Here is a 20,664-nt window from a genome sequence, read left to right on the forward strand (position 1 = left end):
GCGCCCCCTAACTGTCCACAGGCCGGAGGCCTGACTTTGCCCACGGGCCTAGCGCCCGCCTACCTTGCTGCCCGTTGGGTGACCTGGGCCTTGTGCCCAAGGTCACCTTATCGTACCTATTTGGCCAAAATCCACTAGGGCCTAATGCCCTCTAATGCTCCCACAGGCCTAGTGCCTGACCGTGCCCCTCGGGCCTAATGCCCGCCTAACTGCGCCCACAGGCCGGTGGCCTGACTATACTTATGGGCCTAGTGCCCAACCTGCGCCCAGGCCTAGTGCCTGCCTATGTGCCCCCACGGGCCGAGAGGCCCGACCAAATGCCCACGGGCCGGGAGGGCCCGACTACATGCCCACAGGCCGGGAGGGCCTGACTGTGCCCACGGGCCTATTGCCCGAACACCCGGTGGTCTAGGGAGGGGCGGGTACAGGGGCGCCTGATAAGGGCCTACCTGACCCGCTGGGAGAGGCACCAGGGGGGAGCTTCGGCAGCCCTTTGCTTCCCACCCCTGGTGACCCCTCCGGCGCTGTTCTTTAATCTTCGGCCGCTGGCCCGTCCTGGCCAGCGGCGCCGCCGTCGTCGCGCCGCGTCCAGCCGCCGCAGGACATCTTCTTCTCCGAGCCCGTCTTCTTTCTTCTTGCCGCCGGGATCTTCTTTCCTCTTCGCGCTCTTCTGCGCGCGCGCCCTCTTCGGCTCCCGCCCGGCGTCTCTTCTGCCTTCGCCGCTCTTCGGCGCGGCCTCCTGCTCCCCGTCCCTATGACGCGGCGAGCGCAGATTGGCTCGCCGCGTCTCTCTACGATTGGCTGCCGCTCCGGGAGCCGCGATTGGCTCCCGGAGGGCGCCAAGATTCAAACGCTGCGGGCGGCGCTTCTGATTGGCAGCCCGAGCGGCGCCAAGTTCAAAGCGCCGCCGCGCCGCTCCCCGCCACCGCACACTCCGCGCTGGGGACAGACAAGCTGCCCCAGCGCGGCCCCCAGTTAGGGACAGCAGCATGGATGTGCCCACAGGGCACATCCTTACAAATGCTGGCCTGAAGCCAGCTCCATCCGCCCCATTGTTAATCCGGCCCTGATTATATATAAAAATAGCTAGTTAAGACCAGTGTTGTGTATGCTTTATGGCAGGCATTCCCAACCTCAGTCCTCAAGGCACACTAACAGTCCAGGTTTAGTGATATCCATGCTTGAGCACAGGTGATTTCATTAGTATCTCAGTTATTTTGATTTAACCATGTGTGCTGCAGCCTGGATATCACTAAAACCTTTGAGGACCTAGGTTGGGAATGCCCTAGTGAGCCTAGGTACTGATCATACGCTGCCGTTCATCGCAGTGCAGTGATTAGGTCAGAAGTGAGCATGTGCCAGCGCCGCAGTGCACCGGCGCATGGCTGACAGCCAACGGCTGTCGTTGCCTAGCGATTGCCTCTGCCTGATTGACAGGCAGAGGCAGTCACTGGGCGGGAGGGGGCGGCACGGCAGCATTTGGCCGGCGTTTTGTGGGCTCAGTCCGGCCAACGCAGGCGTGGCCGGACCGTGTTGGGGGTGGGCCGCAGCGCTGCGTGATGTCACGTGCAGCCGCTGCGACCCGGGCAGCGAGGAGTAGCTCCCGGCCAGCACGCAAAAGCTGCGCTAGCCTGGAGATACTCCTGAAGTGCAAAAGCATCGCCGCTGTGCGATGCGTGTGTGTGTGTGTGTGTGTGTGTGTGTGTGTGGGGGGGGGGGGAACGGGCCTGACATGCGGGGCGGACTAGCCCTGTGCTGGGCATCCCCCCGCATGTCAGTGTGCCTGATTGTAGCCTGCAAAATTTTGCAGGGCTACGATCAGGTCTGAATTAGGCCCATAGTCCAGGGACATAATTGCAAAGATATATGTACATTTTGCATTGTACTATTACTGTATGTTCTAACTATCATTTAAAGCAATATAAATTTCCCTTTTTACAGGTACTGTATATGTAGGCGGGTAATTATTCCAATCAATTATAATTTATACTCTTTAGATATATCCGCCTGCATATATAATTTCAGGCGCAATATAAACAAAAAACAAAACAAAAACAAAAACTCTTACTAAGAACTGGTCACTTAAAAAGGTTTATAGACCTATAAGCCGCTCCCACATGATACTCTGAAATTGTATCAATATAAAAGCTATAATCCTATTGAGCATATATATATATATATATATATATATATATATATATATCTCTGAGAGCGCTTTTGTCTTTTAACCATTTATTATACGATAAAATACAATTGACTTTGCATTAATCAATTACCATACATAAAATATCATAGGGCTATTTTGAAACACTGTAATATACTATATTCTAGGACTATATGTGGTATCCTCTCATTTACCAATCATTGCTTTCAATTCTATAGCCAGCTGTTACTTAAATGAGAAAAGATACTTTTAAATCCTTTTAGTTTCCACTGCTGTGACTTAAGATGTTAAAAGTCCAGATTGAACAAGAAAAAAGTCTCTCCAGTAGATTGTTTATATGAATGAGTATATCTGTACCATATATTCCAAAATATGTAGATGTTCCTAGATTCTGTTTTTTAAAATTATATGCAGACTATGGAACAGTGGTGTATTTCACTTCATCAGATTGTGGAAACTGGGGTTAGTGTCCTTGTAATAGCACAGTTGTTAGGACAGCTGTCCAATTATAAATGTTTTGTAAATAGTAGAATCTCACCTCACCACAGTCACACACTTGGATGTATATATCCGGAAAAAAGCAGTGCCCAGCTGCGGTCGCACGCCGCTGGATATACCTTTTGCTGGAGTCGCTTATTTTCCGGAGCCAGTCGCCTTTTTAGTCCCCAGCCGGGGTCAGCGGTGTGTTAAGTATGCGCGGCGGTGTCCGGCTGCAGCTACACGCCGCCAAGCCTCTCCTCGTTATGTGCCGCTCGGCTATTTCTCATGCTGGAAAAATATTCAGTGTTTCCACTGCGGCTCAGAGGTGAAGACACTGTCCCAGGTGTGCAGGTGTTTCACAGGCCCAAATAGTGGATTATCCTTAACGCGTTTCTCCGTTGTGTCCTTATAACGGTTTCCTCAGAAGGTATCCAGTAGTGCTTGGCACCATCCTATTTAAACTAGTCTCCTCCAATCGATTTCCTTTAATTTGATTGGTTAATTATAGGAGACAGGTGTATGTAGATATCTTATGCACTTCATTAGTGACCAGCTGGGTGTTCTTTACAGCAGTTCAAAGGGAACAAATCTCCATAATACCTATATATACATAGGTGTTTTTCATCCTATCGTATTTCTTACTTACTTTTATAAAATGTATTATTACAAACCAATAAAATATATATATATATCAATTATAATCATAGTCAAACCATCAGTATATACATTTTTATAATTAATTATATATATAATATATATATAATGGCAACACGTGAAAAGAGACAATATCGTCAGGGGAAAAAGGTTAGATGAATATAGCAAACTGACAGATCTATCAGAAGGAGCGTGGCCCAGTGAACAGAAGCACCGGCTCCCACCCCGCCAACCTGGGTTCAAAACTCACCCAGCAACTCTTTTTATCTGTTGTTATATTATAATAGTATTAGTCTTACCGTCGCATATAGCGGAGTGTATCTCACAGTTAGCCCTCCAGAACTTTTCTTCCTCAATTTTCTGGGGATCTACCAAGTTTGTATTTATTAACTATTACTATCAAAGACAGATCCAATGTAGCTTCTATATTAATAAGTTTTTAGAAGCAAAGTAAACAAACTAATATAATTCCAAGCTGTTTACCAAAACTCTTTTTTAGATATTATCAGGTAGATCACATTTTTCCACGACTAAACAGATCCATTGATTGAATAGAACAGAACAGAAACAATATCGTCAGGGTGGAGAAATAGAAATAGATGAACATAACTAACTAATAATTCTACTAGAAAGAGCGTGGCCAATCGGACAACCATCCAGCCCTCACTATGCCGCCCCGGGTTCAAATAACACCCAACAATCCACTTTAGTCTACTATTATGATATTCATGGCCATATATAACGGAGTGTGTTTCATCCTTGGCCCTCAGAAGTTTTTTCTTTCTCGATTTTCTAGGGATCTAACAGGGTTATAATTATTAGCTATTCCTATCATGAACATATCTATTGTGACCTCTACAATAATAGGATTTTTGTAAATAAAGTAAACAAACTTTCCATATATCATTTAAAGCAGTACAAGTGATGAAGTGTTCCAGTATATTAAAATCAATGTCACTTTTTCAATTGTGTGGTTGCAGTGTCGGGTTCTGGGGGGTCTCCAGTCTCTCTGCTGTGGTGGGAGTAGCTCAGAAGAAAGTACTGTAGGTGTGATCCTTACAGCAACACACAAACACCCCACTGCCACCACTTGAAGTTGGTAAACTTGCTAATACCAATAAACCAACAGCCAAGTTAAGGAATTTCTCAGGGCCTAGCAGTCACTTTAACATTCCACCTGACATTCATGTTGAACACCATCCTAATAGGCTATATCAATAAGAACAAAGTGATTTAATCTACAAACCAAGATGTTTTAAGTGAGATTAATTTAAATTGTGGCATTAGCCAAGTACATCATGTTAAATTATTACCGTACAGTTTGTCCCTGACCAGTCCTCAGGAAACAGCTCTTTAAAATATAGGCATAATCTCTATAGCAATGTTTTCACACTTTGGGGTCTATTCATCATCGGGGGTTGGATTGCCCCATGATTAAATGTCCTACTCACAGCGAGTAGCAGCAGAGGAATACTGATCACCAGAGCAATTCAGCATTGCTCCTGTGCAAGGACAGCGGATCAAAAAACAGCTGTCCCCGCAATCAGTAACACTTCTACTTCAGTAGCAGCGTTATTTACCATCCCCGTCGCTGGCTTCTGTGCATGTGTCACCTGCTGGTCACACAGTGGGGAAGCTGCGGTGAGATCCACTCGGATACCTCTTTGCACCCCTGGTACTCCTTCCCATAGGAAAGAGCTGGGCTCTGAGAAAAAGCACCGTCTGAAGATATGAAGGCCACCTCAGTAATTTTAACTTTTCAGAGTTTGCTAAATATAAGGCACCGCTATCGGACCGAATGGGCCGTTATATAAAATATATGGAAACTCATGTTTCCGCAGGTGCTAAGGGCCACTAATTGATGATGAATAGGCCCCTTTGTGAGATCACTCTAATATATTATCAGTTTACCCTAAATATACTCACTAACAGGTCCACCATTATCTCTACTATCTTCTTCCTTGATGAGTACTCATGGCTTTCTGTGGCATTCCTAGAAGTAACTATAAAAACTAGGATGTTCATTTTCTAAATGTAAACCACTGTGTAACCACGTGTTTATGAACATGCACTTCATTTTTTTAATGCAGTGCTATTATATTACTATATAATGAACAGTAAAAATGTTCTATGCTGTAAGGGAATAACATTCAGCTTCCAAGGTCAACTGCTGAGATCTGGAAATGACTGCAAATTGTAAGTACGACAGTGCCATTGTCTTATATGTCTTGTCTGGTGGTCCAAATGTATTTCTACCATAGTACACTATGGAAACCAGTTCATGAAGGTAACAGGGAGAGGTCAAGTTATGATCAACCTCTTCCTTTTAGTGTAGACAATGCGAAGTAATAGGCTTGTCAAATCAATGAAGGCAAATGTTGTATCTATCTATCTATCTATCTATCTTCTTCACTCCCCCCATCACCCGGCTTCCATATTGGCTTGCAAGCGACTCGGCACCAGCGAAGAACGAGCACGCGGCCACGCATCATTCATCATTGGTGCCTACACACTGAACGATATGAACGAGTTCTCATTCATTAATGAACGAGAACATTCATATCGTTCAGTGAAATCTTTAAGTGTGTAGGGCCCATAAGACTGACTTCTGTTTCTGACCATTGATACCCTTGCTATGTTTTAAACTGAGTACCCAGAGTTGTATAATGCATGACCTGGACTAGTCTTAATGCCTTTTGTCTTAAGCATCTACTGAAGGGGTGTGGTATAATATATCAACAGTCCTAATGTCAACAATTATCATGTCGATATGAAAATGGTCATAATGTTGATTGTGACCTAGTCGAAAGTAAACATGCAGACAGTGATATGTCAACATGTCAAAATATCAACATATCGTCCCTGATGGCCCAGCTGTCACTTACCTGCTCCTGACTTCTGCACTGGGTCCTGCACGGCTTCCAGGTTAGTCCTCTGTTGCTCCAGCGTTGAAGTATTTTTCCACTATCCCTAATCCCTACCCTAAACCTAACCCTTCCTCTACTACCTAACCCTAAACTCCCCTCCACCTGCATTCTAACCCTAACCTCCCCCTAGTGTCTAACCTTAACCCTACTGCCACAGCCTAACTATAATGTCGGCATTCTGACAGTGTGGGCATTTCACATGTTGGCACATTGTATGTCGACATTTTACCAATGTCAACATAACTGTTGCCATTGTGGTGTCAGCATTATGAATGTTGCCATTGTCAATGTCGACCTAATGGCTACTTCCCCTATGGCAGCTACTACTATACTTTCCGCTAATTAAATGGATTAGAGTTCTTCCAATAAATTCCTAATGCACATTTCCTGGTCAAGTGGTGTCATTTCCCCGTGACCACTTCAGTTTCTAGATCAACCATTGAATGATGGTAGGTTACTATTTATCTGGTGCTAGAGCATTACCTCAATGTCGAGTAGTAGAGCGAAACAAACTAATATAGTTTCAACAAATGTATGGAATGTTACCTGTAAAACAATATTTTAAAAAACAATTTGGGAATAAATGGCAATAGTATGTTTTTGTTATTAATTGCAAAAAAAGATAGATATTTTTCTCTACACATTGGATAAACGGCTCAGTCAGTGGCGATTCATTATGGCTGGTAAATATAGAAAGCAGAGCAACATAGCTGGAAAGAATAGGAGTGTTCAAAATAAATTTACAATAACAAGGATGAATAGGATCATCTGAATTCTGTAGCATACAGAGCACACGTCTGCTCAGATTATATAATACTGTCTGGGCAGGAGTTTTCCAGAGTAGCTGGGCGAGATTTCAGTAAGCCTACAGAATGGGTTTTTTGTGTAAACTGCCTGCAGTCTGTGACATAACGATGCCTCTGTTAGAAATATTCACGTAATGAAATAATGTCTGTAATGACACCAATATTATATACCACATGGATGAATTACCTGGCTCTAAAAACAGTTCAGTTGGACAACACATAAAGCACAGAGTGCTGGCCTTATTTAAATCCAAACCTCAGTTTGCTTTCCTAGGACCTGTATCTCTGCCCCATGCTTTGGATGAAAAAGTAACTTTGTTGGTCCAAAAACATCATTTACACTAACCTTCCAGCATGTTGATGCTAAAACAGAATCACTGATCCAATTTCACTTAGAATTTTGCTCTGTGCAAATTAACAGCATAGTGTCTGTTTATAATAAATGGAAAAGTACTCTGCTGATATACAGCCGGGTCACTGAAAGATTACAGAGTAGCACAAGCTGAGAGGTTTCATTAAAATGACCTAGAAACTACTTACAGATTTGGGGGTATATTCAATTACAGTCGAAAGCTGCCGTCTGTTGGAAAGACGGCAGTTTTCGGCTTTTTTAGGTTGGAAGGGGTTTCCGACCTATTCAATGCACCCCAAAATTATCTGACAAGTCGGGAATTCCGACTTGTCGGAAAGCACGTGGATCGGTGGAATAGCCGCGATCCGCGTGCTTCTGTCGGAAATGGAGCCAAATCCGACCACCTCAATCCGACTTTAAAAAAAGTGGGATTGAGATGAGGGACTTGAGAGGAGGAGACGGGGAGAGCCGCGGGGAGACAGGGAGAGCAGCGGCCTCAGCATAGCAGGAGGATGGGGCACCGCCGCTGCTCACGGCAGTGTCCACCCGGCTACAGCAAGCGAGGTCTGGCGGTGGTGCCACATCCTCCTGCTGCGCTGTGCTGTAGCCGCTGCTCTCCCCCGTCTCCCCGCGGCTCTCCCCGTCTGCTCCTCTCGGGTCCCTCATCTCAACCCGACTTTTTTTAAAGTCAGATTGAGATGGTCAGGAACGGCCAAATCCATTGAATAGCCCTTGTCGGATCCATTCCGTCAAATGTATGTCGGAATGGATCCGACTTTAATTGAATATAACTCTATATATACATTGATGATTCAGAGTCTAATGAAGCTTTGTAATAGGATGTGTAATTAATTGTGGAAGAATTGTAACACGCAAAGGGACCAATTTTGCAAGTCTATGAAAATTCAATAAAATTGCTGCCAATGGGGCTAATGCAGACTTGGATTTAAAAATGTCTGTATGTGGTTTTATGCTAAAAAATAAAAGTGTATGGAAGAGTAGCGTATTTTGTTTTGCACATATGCAGAGCTGCCTCTGCATGCCAGCAGGGCCTCGTAAGCCTTTGGGGAGGCCGGGGCATGTAAGAAAGCCCCCTCTTGTCAGAACTGCCCCTCTGGCTGTGTGTGCCTCCCCTGCTCACACTTCCATGAGGCAGCAGCAGCACTCCAGAACCTCCTCTCAAGAAGTATGGGGACCGTTTCTGCTCGTCTCCAGCCTCCGCCTTCGGTAGCGACTCTCCCAACAGTAGCAGCAGTGGGGCAAGTCACTGGTTTACCACCCTGTCTGTCTTCCTTTTCCATGCTTCCCACTTCATGCTTCTTCGCTGTTTCCTCCCTGCAAAAGCATTCCAAAAGGTCCTTACACTCAGCGGTGTAGCGAGGGTGGCTCCGATGGAGTGCGAGCTCCGGGCGCCGGAAAAGTTAGAGGGCGCGCCACCTGCTCGCCCCCTCCATCTTCCCACTATTTCACGGGCTGCTGTACAGGCAGCCGCAGAGCAGGAGGAGTAGAAACAGAGGGGTGCACACTGACTCAGTCTTGGAGACTAGGTAGGGAACAGGGCAGGCCAGAGGTGACAGCAGGAGACACTGACAGCCGCCACATGCCATAACTCTGCCTCCCTCTTCTTTATACTGTATGCTTGTAGCTGTGCAGCAGGTTACTTCTGTCCTGCTACATCACTCTCTGCTTCTGCTACTGCAGCACCTCTTTCTGCCCCAGTTGCTGTAGCATCTCTTTCTGTCCTGGCTGCTGCAGCACCTCTTTCTGCTTCGGCCGTTGCAGCACCCCTGTCTGCCCCAGCTGCTACAGCACCTCTTTCTACATTGATGCTGCAGTACCTTTCTCTGCCTCAGCTGCTGCTACAGCACCTTACTCTGCATTAGAAGCTGCAGAATAACATGTATAAGCGACTCTACTGTGGCATAACCTCCCCTATATTTCTGTGGCGCGACTTCGGCACACACTGTCCCTGTTTTGGTTATGAGGGGAGCCCAAAAGAAACTTTCCCCCTGAGTTTCACAAGGTCTAGAACTGGCTCTGTAACCAATGTAGTATTTTTCTATTTTTTTCTTTTGAAATGTAACATGCCCCCAATTCAGTACAGGGGAGGGGGCGCCGAAACATACCCTAGCTCCGGGCACCATGGCACCTAGCTACACCTCTGCTTACACTTGCCCTTCCGCTGACCTATTGGTCACTTTCAACATTTTTGGGGGGTATTCAATTGTTTGAAAAGTCAGTTGGGTCTCTGTTTTTTTTTAATCAATTGAATTCCCCCTACTGAATATTGATCAGTAACAGAGCTGTGGAAAGTAGCTAATCAGGTACAGCAGCGGAGGCTGGAGATCAGTAGAATCATCCCCACTAGATTAGAACTACGTTGGAGCAGTTGCGGCTGGGAGGATACTCCCCCCCCCCCCCCCCCCCCCCCCCCAATCTGGCTCGGTATGGCAGTATATTCACCTAGTTTACTAATAACCCTTTTACCCATGATAATCTGGGAGCAGCTCAGTGGAAAAGGTTTAACCCGGGTCCAGTGACCTGGGAATCCAAGCCGGCTAACTTGCAGGGTTGTTCACGGGAAGGTCACTGTGCAGTGTAACTGGGTAAGCCGGATTGATGTGACCCAGCACCCTCTTACATCATAGGTCCTAGGCATGGCATAGGAGGTGCTGGCGCTAGGAGATGATCTCATCCCCAAGTACCGGGGCTGCACCTGTGTGCGGTGAGTTTGCGCCTTTGAAAATAGCCAGTTCCTGATTCAAGTCTGAAAGGGGTCATAGCTGGATCGCACCCAGGATGGACCCGTGTACAAAATCCTGGGTGTGACCCAGTATTTTAGGCAAAGAGGGGTATTACAGTCACTATCAGTAGTATGTACTTGCCCTATTTTATTTTCAAAAGATGCTCCTGCTGACTGGTGTTCATAGTGTGTACTGGCCTGCATAAACACACCTTTGCCTACTGTATGTTAGAAGTGAACACCCTGTAACAACCAATTTCTACCTCTCTAATGGTAAGTGTACATATGTTCTGAATGTGTTTAACTCTGCATACTCATTTGCAATTCCTGATTTTCTAAGCAAGCAGGGCCGAACGAGCGACACTGCTGCCCATGGTGCAGGGTCTGCACCTGTATTTTGCATGCATGGTGCTTGGTATGACACCTTGCAGTTGGGAAAGCTGCTGCCTGGAGTGTCCTAAAGGGTGGTCTGAGGTTCCAGTGATGTCATGCCTTCACATACTGCCCTATTGGCCTACTATGGCTCTGTGAGCACATAAAGGGGGATATTCAAATGTTTGAAAAGTCAGTTGGGTGTCTGTTTTTTCCTATCTAATACATACCTCCCAACATGACCCTCTCCAGGAGGGATAGAATGCTCTGCTCCTGGACTTCCCTCTTAAGTTATGATTGCCCTCACCTGTGCTGAAACACGTTTCTTATCCATTAACCTGTTCAAAAACAGGTGCCGGCAATTATAAATTAAGAGAAAAGTCCAGGAGCAGAGCATCGTGTCCCTCCTGGAGAGGGTCATGTTGGGAGGTATGCTAATAGACAGGAAAAAACAGCCACCAAACCAACTTTTCAAACGTTTGAATTCCCCCCGAAGAGTTTATACTTGGAATATATGCTATGTAAATTGATTTATTTTCAAACTCTGCACAAGCTACAATGCATTTTAGTTAGACTCACCTGGTGCATGTCCTTCCAGGTTGATCAGCAACAGGAAAATAGGTAGAGAAATACATAAATACATCAATCACCAAATAAGTGCAAGTTGAATAAATACTTTAACACATTTCATAATTAGATAATATGAATATTATTCTAATTAATATAACACATCATATGTAAAAAAAAGTGTAAGAAAAAAGTTTTATTTAACACTCACAACAAACACATGGATATAAAAACAGACAAATACATAAAACACATAAAGGCTTCACTTATTAGTAATACAATGAATGATAACATTAAAGATTAAGAAAAAGTGGAATTACATCAATTATATCACACTTGCTCTGCAGTAAATATTTATGGTATAAATATCTTCAGCTAGATATCATTGTGTATTGTGTACAGGGGGTAATTCCGAGTTGATCGCAGCAGGAATTTTTTTAGCGGTTGGGCAAAACCATGTGCACTGCAGGGGGGGCAGATATAACATTTGCAGAGAGAGTTAGATTTGGGTGGGTTATTTTGTTTCTGTGCAGGGTAAATTCTGGCTGCTTTATCTGTACACTGCAATTTAGATTGCAGATTGAACTCACCACACCCAAATCTATCTCTCTCTGCACATGTTATATCTGCCTCCCCTGCAGTGCACATAGGCCCTCATTCCGAGTTGTGCGCTCGTTCTTTTTCTTCGCATCGCAGTGAAAATCCGCTTAGTACGCATGCGCAAAGTTCGCACTGCGACTGCGCCAAGTAACTTTACTATGAAGAAAGTATTTTTACTCACGGCTTTTTCTTCGCTCCGGCGATCGTAATGTGATTGACAGGAAATGGGTGTTACTGGGCGGAAACACGGCGTTTCAGGGGCGTGTGGCTGAAAACGCTATCGTTTCCGGGAAAAACGCAGGAGTGGCCGGAGAAACGGTGGGAGTGCCTGGGCGAACGCTGGGTGTGTTTGTGACGTCAACCAGGAACGACAAGCACTGAACTGATCGCACAGGCAGAGTAAGTCTGGAGCTACTCTGAAACTGCTAAGTAGTTAGTAATCGCAATATTGCGAATACATCGGTCGCAATTTTAAGAAGCTAAGATTCACTCCCAGTAGGCGGCGGCTTAGCGTGTGTAACTCTGCTAAATTCGCCTTGCGACCGATCAACTCGGAATGAGGGCCATGGTTTTGTCCAACTGCTAACAAAAATCCTGCTGCGATCAACTTGGAATTACCCCCACAGTGTACTGAATAGTACAGTAGATTACAGTGATGATCTCATTTAATCTAACTGCAAGCACTTTGAGCAATTCACAAAAATAAGTTTCATGATTTCCTTGATATGACAGAGTCCTTAAGACCAACAGTATATCCCCCGAAGGAATCTGTGACTATTACTGCAGTCTCAATAACATCACTAAGGTGTTAGCCAGAAACAGCTGGTAATCAGGCAGCAGCTGCAGCCCAAGTGCACAGGCTTACTAGTAACTGGATATACCTGTAATAGTCCGTCACTCACAGGGCCAGGCTGACGATGGGGCGGATAGAACTACAGCTCCAGGGGATTTATTTACTAAGCGTTGGGTTCTAAAACCTTTCTGATCGTGTTTGTGCCCAAAATTTAAAAGGGCAATGATTTTACTAGAAAAATATGGCTAGTAAAAGGATTGTCCTATTAAAATAGGCCAATTATCATGGCAGCATGATGATGAGCAGCTGTCTAGCTGGTGGCAGAGTTGGCCATACAATACATTGTTAGCATTAAAATAGTTTTCCTAGTTTTCTCACAAAATGATGCAATTTTTTTTTCTCAAACAATTTTCATTTAATTTTTTTTAACAGAAATAACAGACAAATGTTACAAGTTCACAATAAACAGCAGAAAAATCAGGCAGTTCACATCGAATGCAGAGTGATAGACATACATTTTCGAGTCTTAAATATCAAAAGTTAGTCAAATAAAGCCATAACTAATCAGAAATGTGGTTGTTGTGTAGTGAATGATTTAAGAGATAAGGCTGGTGTCAACAGACTATGGGCGGGATGTATTAACATACATCGCCGCACCTCGCCGGTTACCGTAGCGATGTTGATCGCGTATGTACTAACATATCATTGAGATACCTCAAGTAGGTAACGGGTGTAGTACTGCTGACCGGCGGTCTCCTGACCGCCGGTCAGCTTACCGACGCCGGGATCCCGGCAGCATACCGATGCCGGGATCCCGGCTGGAAAGGAGCGAGTGCAGCAAGCCCCTTGCGGGCTCGGTGGCGACCTGCGCTCGCCACGCTGCGGGCTCGGTGGCGACCTGCGCTCGCCACGGGTTCTATTCCCACTCTATGGGTGTCGTGGACACCCACGAGTGGAAATAGTCCCTGTTGGTCGGCATGCCGACCATCGGGATAGTGACCCGTCGGGCTGGTGGAGGAGGTCATGTGACTGTCAGTCAGCTGACCGGCGGTCACATGAATACCACCCGTAGGTAACAGTATGTCTAAAATATATCAGCACTCAGTATAGAAATAAATGTAGTACATAGGAGCCCAAACCATGGTGAAAGCAATTGGGAACCAAAGTAACACCAAAAAAGAACAGAGGACAAAAAACACAGAAACATGGGAGGGAAAAGGGGGGTAGGAGACGCAAGACGGGGGACAATAACAGAACATTTACATAGTATACGATACATTGCCTCAGAACCTTCCTCCGGAGACAAAATCAGTCACCTCTCTCTAATCTGCGATAGAGGAACCAAATAGTGGTTTCAAAAATCTTGTGTATCTGAGCTTGGGTGCAGTGCCGTAACTAGGCATTTTAGCGCTGTGTGCAAGGAATGGCATTGGTACCCCCCCATGCAAGATAGGGGCTGTAGGCGCACAAAAAATATATAGGGGCGTGGCTTCATTCTACGGTGCACAGTAGTCTCCATTATTCAAATTACACCGCACAGTAGCGCCACTACACCAGGTAGAGCCCCTTTCACACATTACGGCAGCCAGTCCCCCTTTTTACACATTACGGCAGCCAGTCCCACTATTTACACATTACGGCAGACAGCGTCCCCTTTTTACACATTACGTCAGACAGCGTCCGCTTTTTACACATTACGGCAGACAGCGTCCCCCTTTTTACACATTACGGCAGACTGTCCCCATTTTTACACATTACGGCAGACAGCGCGCCCTTTTTACACATTACGGCAGACAATGTCCGCTTTTTACACATTACGGCAGACAGTGTCCCCCTTTTTACACATTACGGCAGACAGCGTCCCCTTTTTACACATTACGGCAGACAGCGTGCCCTTTTTACACATTACGGCAGACAGCGTGCCCTTTTTACACATTACGGCAGACAGCGTCCGCTTTTTACACATTACGGCAGACAGCGTCCCCTTTTTACACATTAGGGCAGACAGCTTGGTCTTTTTACACATTACAGCAGACAGTGTCCCCCTTTTTAAACATTACGGCAGACAGCGTGCCTTTTTTACACATTACGGCAGATAGCGTGCCCTTTTTACACGTTGCGACAGACAGCGTCCCCCTTTTTACACATTACGGCAGACAGCGTCCCCGTTTTTACACATTACGGCAGACAGCGTCCCCCTTTTTACACATTGTGGCAGACAACATCCCCCTTTTTACACATTGCAGCAGACAGCGCCCCCCTTTTTACACATTGCGGCAGACAGCGTCCCCCTTTTTACACATTGCGGCAGACAAAATAGATAGACAGACAGACAAAGATAGATACTTACCATCTCTCCCCGCTGGCTCAGGCTTCTCGGTGCTGGCAGATCCCGGGCAGGGGAGAAGGAGGAGGAGGGAGGGGACTGGAGCCGCAGCAGTGCAGTGTAATTGGTAGAGGCGCAGCTGCAGCTGTCCCTCTGCTTCCGCATTGGCTGCCCACCGCTGCTGTGAATGCTGGGATGAGGGAAGCACATCCCAGCATTCACAGCAGCGCCGGGCAGCCAATGCGGAAGGAGAGGGGACTGCTGCAGCGGCGCCTCTACCAATTATATAGCGCTGCTGCGGCTCCAGTCCCCCTCCTTCCTCCTCTGCCTCCGGCGCTGCTGCTCTCCTCCAGCGCGGCGCACAGAGCACAGCACAGGCGACTTGTAATGAGTCAATTTGACTCATTACAAGCCGCTGGCCGTTGCGCCCACAGGGCAACTGTGCTGTGTGCCAGGCACACCTGGCACACACGTAGTTACGGCTCTGCTTGGGTGTCTGGGTCCAAGTCAGATATAAATGGGTCCCATTGTTATAGAACTTGGCCACCCCTCTCTCCACATCTGGGAGTGTGGCTTGTCTTTCCTGATAAAGGGTGTCTAAGAAAATACGTTTGAATTCTGTCAAAGACGGTGTTTGCTTTTGAATCCAATGAATCAAGATCAGTTTTTTGGCCAAGGTAAGGATTACCGTTAATAATGGTATAATCCTGTTCTTGTCTGGGCCCAGGTCCCAGAAGGAAAGATAAATAAAGAGGCAAGGAAGTGGGTGCTTGACTAATACGAGAGAGAAGAGAGAGTTGATAAATCGAATCAATTTGTCCCAGAATTTTTTTTTGCCACACTCCCAGAAGTTATTAAAGAGGTCGCCTTCTGGGCGTTACATTTAGGGCATCACCCAGTTTCTTCAGGAACAAAATAACTGTGTTGTGCTTGCGACACATATGTTCTATGCAATACTCTTAAATGTGACTCCTGCAGATAAGCAGACTGTAAGTGTTTCACTTTCAAGGTAGCAGAGCAATGTTTCAGCAAAGTAGGGTAAGTATGAAGATCAGAAATGTCATCTGCCCATTTTAAGCACAAAGAGTTCCTGAACAAATCGTTCTTAGCTAACAGAAGGTTGGAATAAAGAAATTTTATACGATAACCCATTTCATGATTATGTGATATGAGTGAGAGAATGTAGTCGGACTCAGGGAGTCGTCAAAAAAGCTGGAGCTTGAGCTGCAATAAAATGACGGCCTGAAGAAACAAACAATTGTTTATTAGGTATCTGGAATGTTTCAACTAATGATGTAAAGGAGGTTATAGAACCTCCAGGATCAAAGACTGTTCTAATTGCTGAAATACCTTTGTGTTTCCATTCCAAAAAAGTGTGATTGTCTAGGCCAGGAGTAAAAAGTGGGTTGCCCCAGAGAGTGGTAAAAGGGGAGCTAGCATAGTTTCTGCCAAACTTCTTATTGATAGCTCACCAGGTGACATAGCATTTCATAAACAATACATTTGTATAGACATCTGTAGGAATTAGATTACTAGGGAGGTGTAAAAGAGCTGCAGGTGTGTAAGGGCAAAACAGCAAAATTATGCAATTTTTGTATTTTCATGTATTTAAGGAAGCAGTGGGGTTGATAGTGTAGGGGTGGCCCACACAGCTGTTTCAATTTAGGCCCTTGAACACGGAGGTGTAACTAGACATTTTGGTGCCCTGGGACAGAAAACGCATTGCCCCCCCCCCCCTTCCATATTTGTCAAACAGGGACATAACACAAGCCCTGGTGCCCAGTGTAAGCACCTGCAATGATATCCCTTACCACATGTGAGATATGTGTGTGTGTATATATATATATATATATATTCTGTATACCAGCATACCTGCACCGTGGGAGTTAACGGGGGGATGGTCACCGGCCTTACGAGGTGCAGAGCCGCTTCCCAGCTGCAGGACAACCGTCCTGAGGGGTTGTTGTTGAGCGGAGCACTGCGCCTTGGCTGTCACAGCCGCAGTACGCCGCACACCCCTAATGCTGCCTGGAGGTGACATCGGTGGTGAGTACACACCGGGAGCCCCGTTAGGGGAGTTCCCCAGTTCACTGTGTGGCTGCCCACGGGCGCGGCGTACGGGACCCTCCCGGGGGGGTTCCCGCTAAGATCCCCCGTGTAGACTGGCATGAAAAACGGTTTGACCAGTACTTATTGTGATGTTTTTAAGCTAAATGGAGACTTTGCCAGTATAATCACTGTAGCTCCGGCGCCATTGGAGGGGGTGAATCTACATCACAGCGGGACCTGAGGAATTTTAGCACCTTCCTCTGCTTACTGCAGCAATTCTCAGCACACACAGCACTTCGTGATTCCTCAGCCACGCTGGATATCTGGTACAGGGTGTAGAAAAGGGGGAGAGCCGCTAGTGTACACTATCTGGGTCCTCTCTAGGACAGGAATTGTTAGTGTTTACTGTAATATAGTGAGCTGACAGCCTCACTGGGGGGCTAAATGTGCTGGTGTCCTTCTCTCTCTGTGTCTCCTCTCACATACAGTAGGGCAGGCTTGCAAATAGCTGTCTGTGTGTATGTGTATGTTATTGTGCTTACTGTGAAACATGGGTAAACACAAGCTGTGCAGTGTATGCCACACCAGATTCTCTCTATTATCTTCTGAATCTATTTCATATGAACAATGCAGCCAATCTTCACAAATCAGTGCCCAGGGCCCAGAGCCTCACTGGCTAGGGTCTCTAAAAACTATGATGTCAGATATGTCATCCCAGCTCACTGCTAATGTACAGAAAACACAGCTACTACAACAGTCTGTTGTAGATTTAGCTACTAGGGCAGATGCAACAACACAGCCCCCTCTCTCATGCAGGTCCACAGAAGCGTGGGTTACCTCCTCTACTCTCTGATACAGATGAGGATATACAGGAGGATGGGGATGACTTGGATACCGTTAGTGGGAATCCCGATTCTGCTCAGGGTATTGAACCCCTAATTCTTGCTATACGGGATGTGTTAAAGCTCTCTCTAGAGGATGCTGCGTCACAGCAGTCTTTTAACTTTATACAAAACAAGCCAAATGTCACTTTCCCTGATTCTGCAAAGTTAGATGACCTATTCAAGCTGGCCTGGAAAAATCCAGACAAAAAATTCCAAGTGTCCAAAAAATTTTTGCGCACTTTCCCATTTGCTCCTGAAAGTAGGAAATTGTGGGAGGAACCCCCAGGGGTTGATGTGTCAGTCTCTCACCTGTCCAAAAAGGCAGTGCTGCCTGCCTCGGGCTCCTTTACCATGAAGAATCCTGGGGATAGAAAAACAGAGACTACACTCAAATTTATTTACATGGCAGCAGGTATATCACAAAGGCCAGTTATTGCGGATTGCTGGATATCCCATGCCATTCATTCCTGGGCCACTCAAATTCAGGGCGGCCTCTCGGGGGATATGCCCTTGGTCACTATGGTGACCCTCTTAAAACACATTCAGGACACTACATGTGTCCTCTGTGATTCACTCAAGGAGATGGGGAACATTAATGCCAGGACTTCTGCCATGGCAGTGTCGGCGCGCAGGGCCTTGTGGTTGCGTCAGTGGATTGCGGACGCAGATTCCAAATGCAGAGTGGAATCCCTCCCCTTTTCTGGGGAATGGCTCTTTGGGGTTGAATTAGATACCTGGATTTCCAAAGTTGCAGCTGGGAAATCCACGTTTCCTCTGGGGCCCCGCCAGCAAGACTCTCCTACCCGGGGCCATCTGTCCAGTCCTTTTGGTCTCACAGATTTTGATCTAAGGCCAGAGGTGCCTCCAATGCGACTAGAGGCACCAGAGGTAAGTCCGGATAGCCTGCAAGCACCAGCTCTCAGGAACAGACCACCAGTTCTGCTTCGCTAAGGCCTCAGCATGACGTTGCCCACCCATCCTGAGGGGATCTCGAGGTGGGAGCTCGACTGCGTCACTTCAGCCACGTCTGGGAGACTTCCTGCCAGGATACCTGGGTCAGAAATCTCGTTTCTCAGAGCTACAAGCTGGAGTTCGACAGTTTTCCTCCCCAACGATTTTTCAAATCCAGCTTACCAGCTTTGGAGGATATGCAAGTTATGTTGCAACAGGCCATCCAAAAGTTGGTCCAGTCCCAGGTCATTGTTCCAGTACCAATACCGCAACACGGCAAGGGGCTTTACTCAAACCTGTTTGTGGTGCCGAAACCGGACGGTCCGGTAAGACCCATTTTGATCTCAAATCCTTGAATCCTTACTTGAAGCTGTTCAAGTTGAAAATGGAATCCCTGCGAGCAGGGATTGCGGACGTGGAAGAACAGGAATTCATGGTCTCCTTGGATATCAAGGATGCATACCTTCATATTCTGATTTGGCCTGCAGTTTGCCCTGCTGGACGATCACTTCCAATTCCAGGAACTGCCCTTTGGCCTGTCCACAGCTCCGAGGGTATTCACGAAGGTGATGGTGGAGATGATGTTCCCGGTCCAGGAGGGTCAATGTTGTCCCTTACCTGGACAATCTTCTGATAAAGGCAAGATCCAGGGAGCTTTTATTGCTCCATATCAACCGCACTATCCAACTTCTGTTGCGCCATGGGTGGATCCTCAACTTACAGAAGTCCCACCTGGAGCCGAATCAGCGGCTCCGGTTCCTGGGGATGTTGCTGGATACTTTGGCCTAGAAGGTGTTCCTACCAGAGGACAAGGCGAGAACACTTCAGGAGATGGTCCGCATGGTGCTCTGACCTACTTGAGTGTCCCTCCATCTTTGCATAAGATTGTTGGGAAAGATGGTCGCCTCATACGAGGCGATCCAATATGGGAGGTTCCATGCCAGAACATTTCAGTTGGATCTCCTGAGCAAGTGGTCTGGATCACATCTACAGATGCACCGGATGATTCGGCTGTCACCTCAGGCCAGGATTTCCCTCCTGTTGTGGCTACAGTCCTCCAATCTCCTGGACGGCCGCAGTTTTGGGATTCAGGATTGGACTCTCCTCACGATGGATGCGAGTCTAAGGGTATGGGGAGCTGTCACCCAAGGGGCGTAGCTCAAGGGCAGTGGTCAGCCCACGAAAGCCTCCTTCCAATCAACATTCTGGAACTTTGGGTGATCTACAATGCTCTGCTTCAGGCCTCTCCTATGCTCAGGGATCACGCGATCCAGGTACAGTCAGACAACGCCATGGCAGTGGCGTATATCAATCGACAAGGAGGGACAAAAAACTCCTCTGGGTGGAAAGAAATGCAAGAGGTCTGTCAGCAATCTTTATTCCGGGTGTGGACAACTGGGAAGCAGACTTCCTGAGTCATCACAATCTCCACCCGGGGGAATGGGGTCTCCACCAGCAGGTGTTCCAGCAGGTCATCGACCAGTGGGGCTGCCCGCAGATAGACATGATGGCTTCTCGTTTCAACAAGAAACTTCCCTGGTATTGCTTGCGAACCAGGGACCCTCGGGCAAGGGCAGTGGATGCACTGGCGTCGCCTTGGCCTTACCGGCTGGTCTACCTGTTTCCTCCGATTCCATTGCTCCCAAGGGTGCTAAAGCGAATCAGGAATCAAAGAGTCCAGGCAATTCTGATTGCCCCGAATTGGCCTCGGAGGGCGTGGTACGCGGATCTTCTGGACATGTCTGTCAAAGACCCTTGGCCTCTGCCACCAAGAAGCGATCTTCTTGGACTTATGGCAAGTTTGATTGACGGCATGGAGGTTGAGCGGAAGATCCTAGCTCACAAGGGCCTTTCCAAAAAGGTTATTGCTACCATGGTTCAGGCAAGAAAACCGGTGACGTCAAAACACTATCATCATATCTGGAGGAGATATGTCTCATGGTGCGAGGAGCGCACGTATCCGCCTGCTGAGTTTCACTTGGGACATTTCTTACGT

The sequence above is a fragment of the Pseudophryne corroboree genome, chromosome 4, assembly GCF_028390025.1.
Source record: "Pseudophryne corroboree isolate aPseCor3 chromosome 4, aPseCor3.hap2, whole genome shotgun sequence".
In the NCBI taxonomy this organism is placed as follows: domain Eukaryota; kingdom Metazoa; phylum Chordata; class Amphibia; order Anura; family Myobatrachidae; genus Pseudophryne; species Pseudophryne corroboree.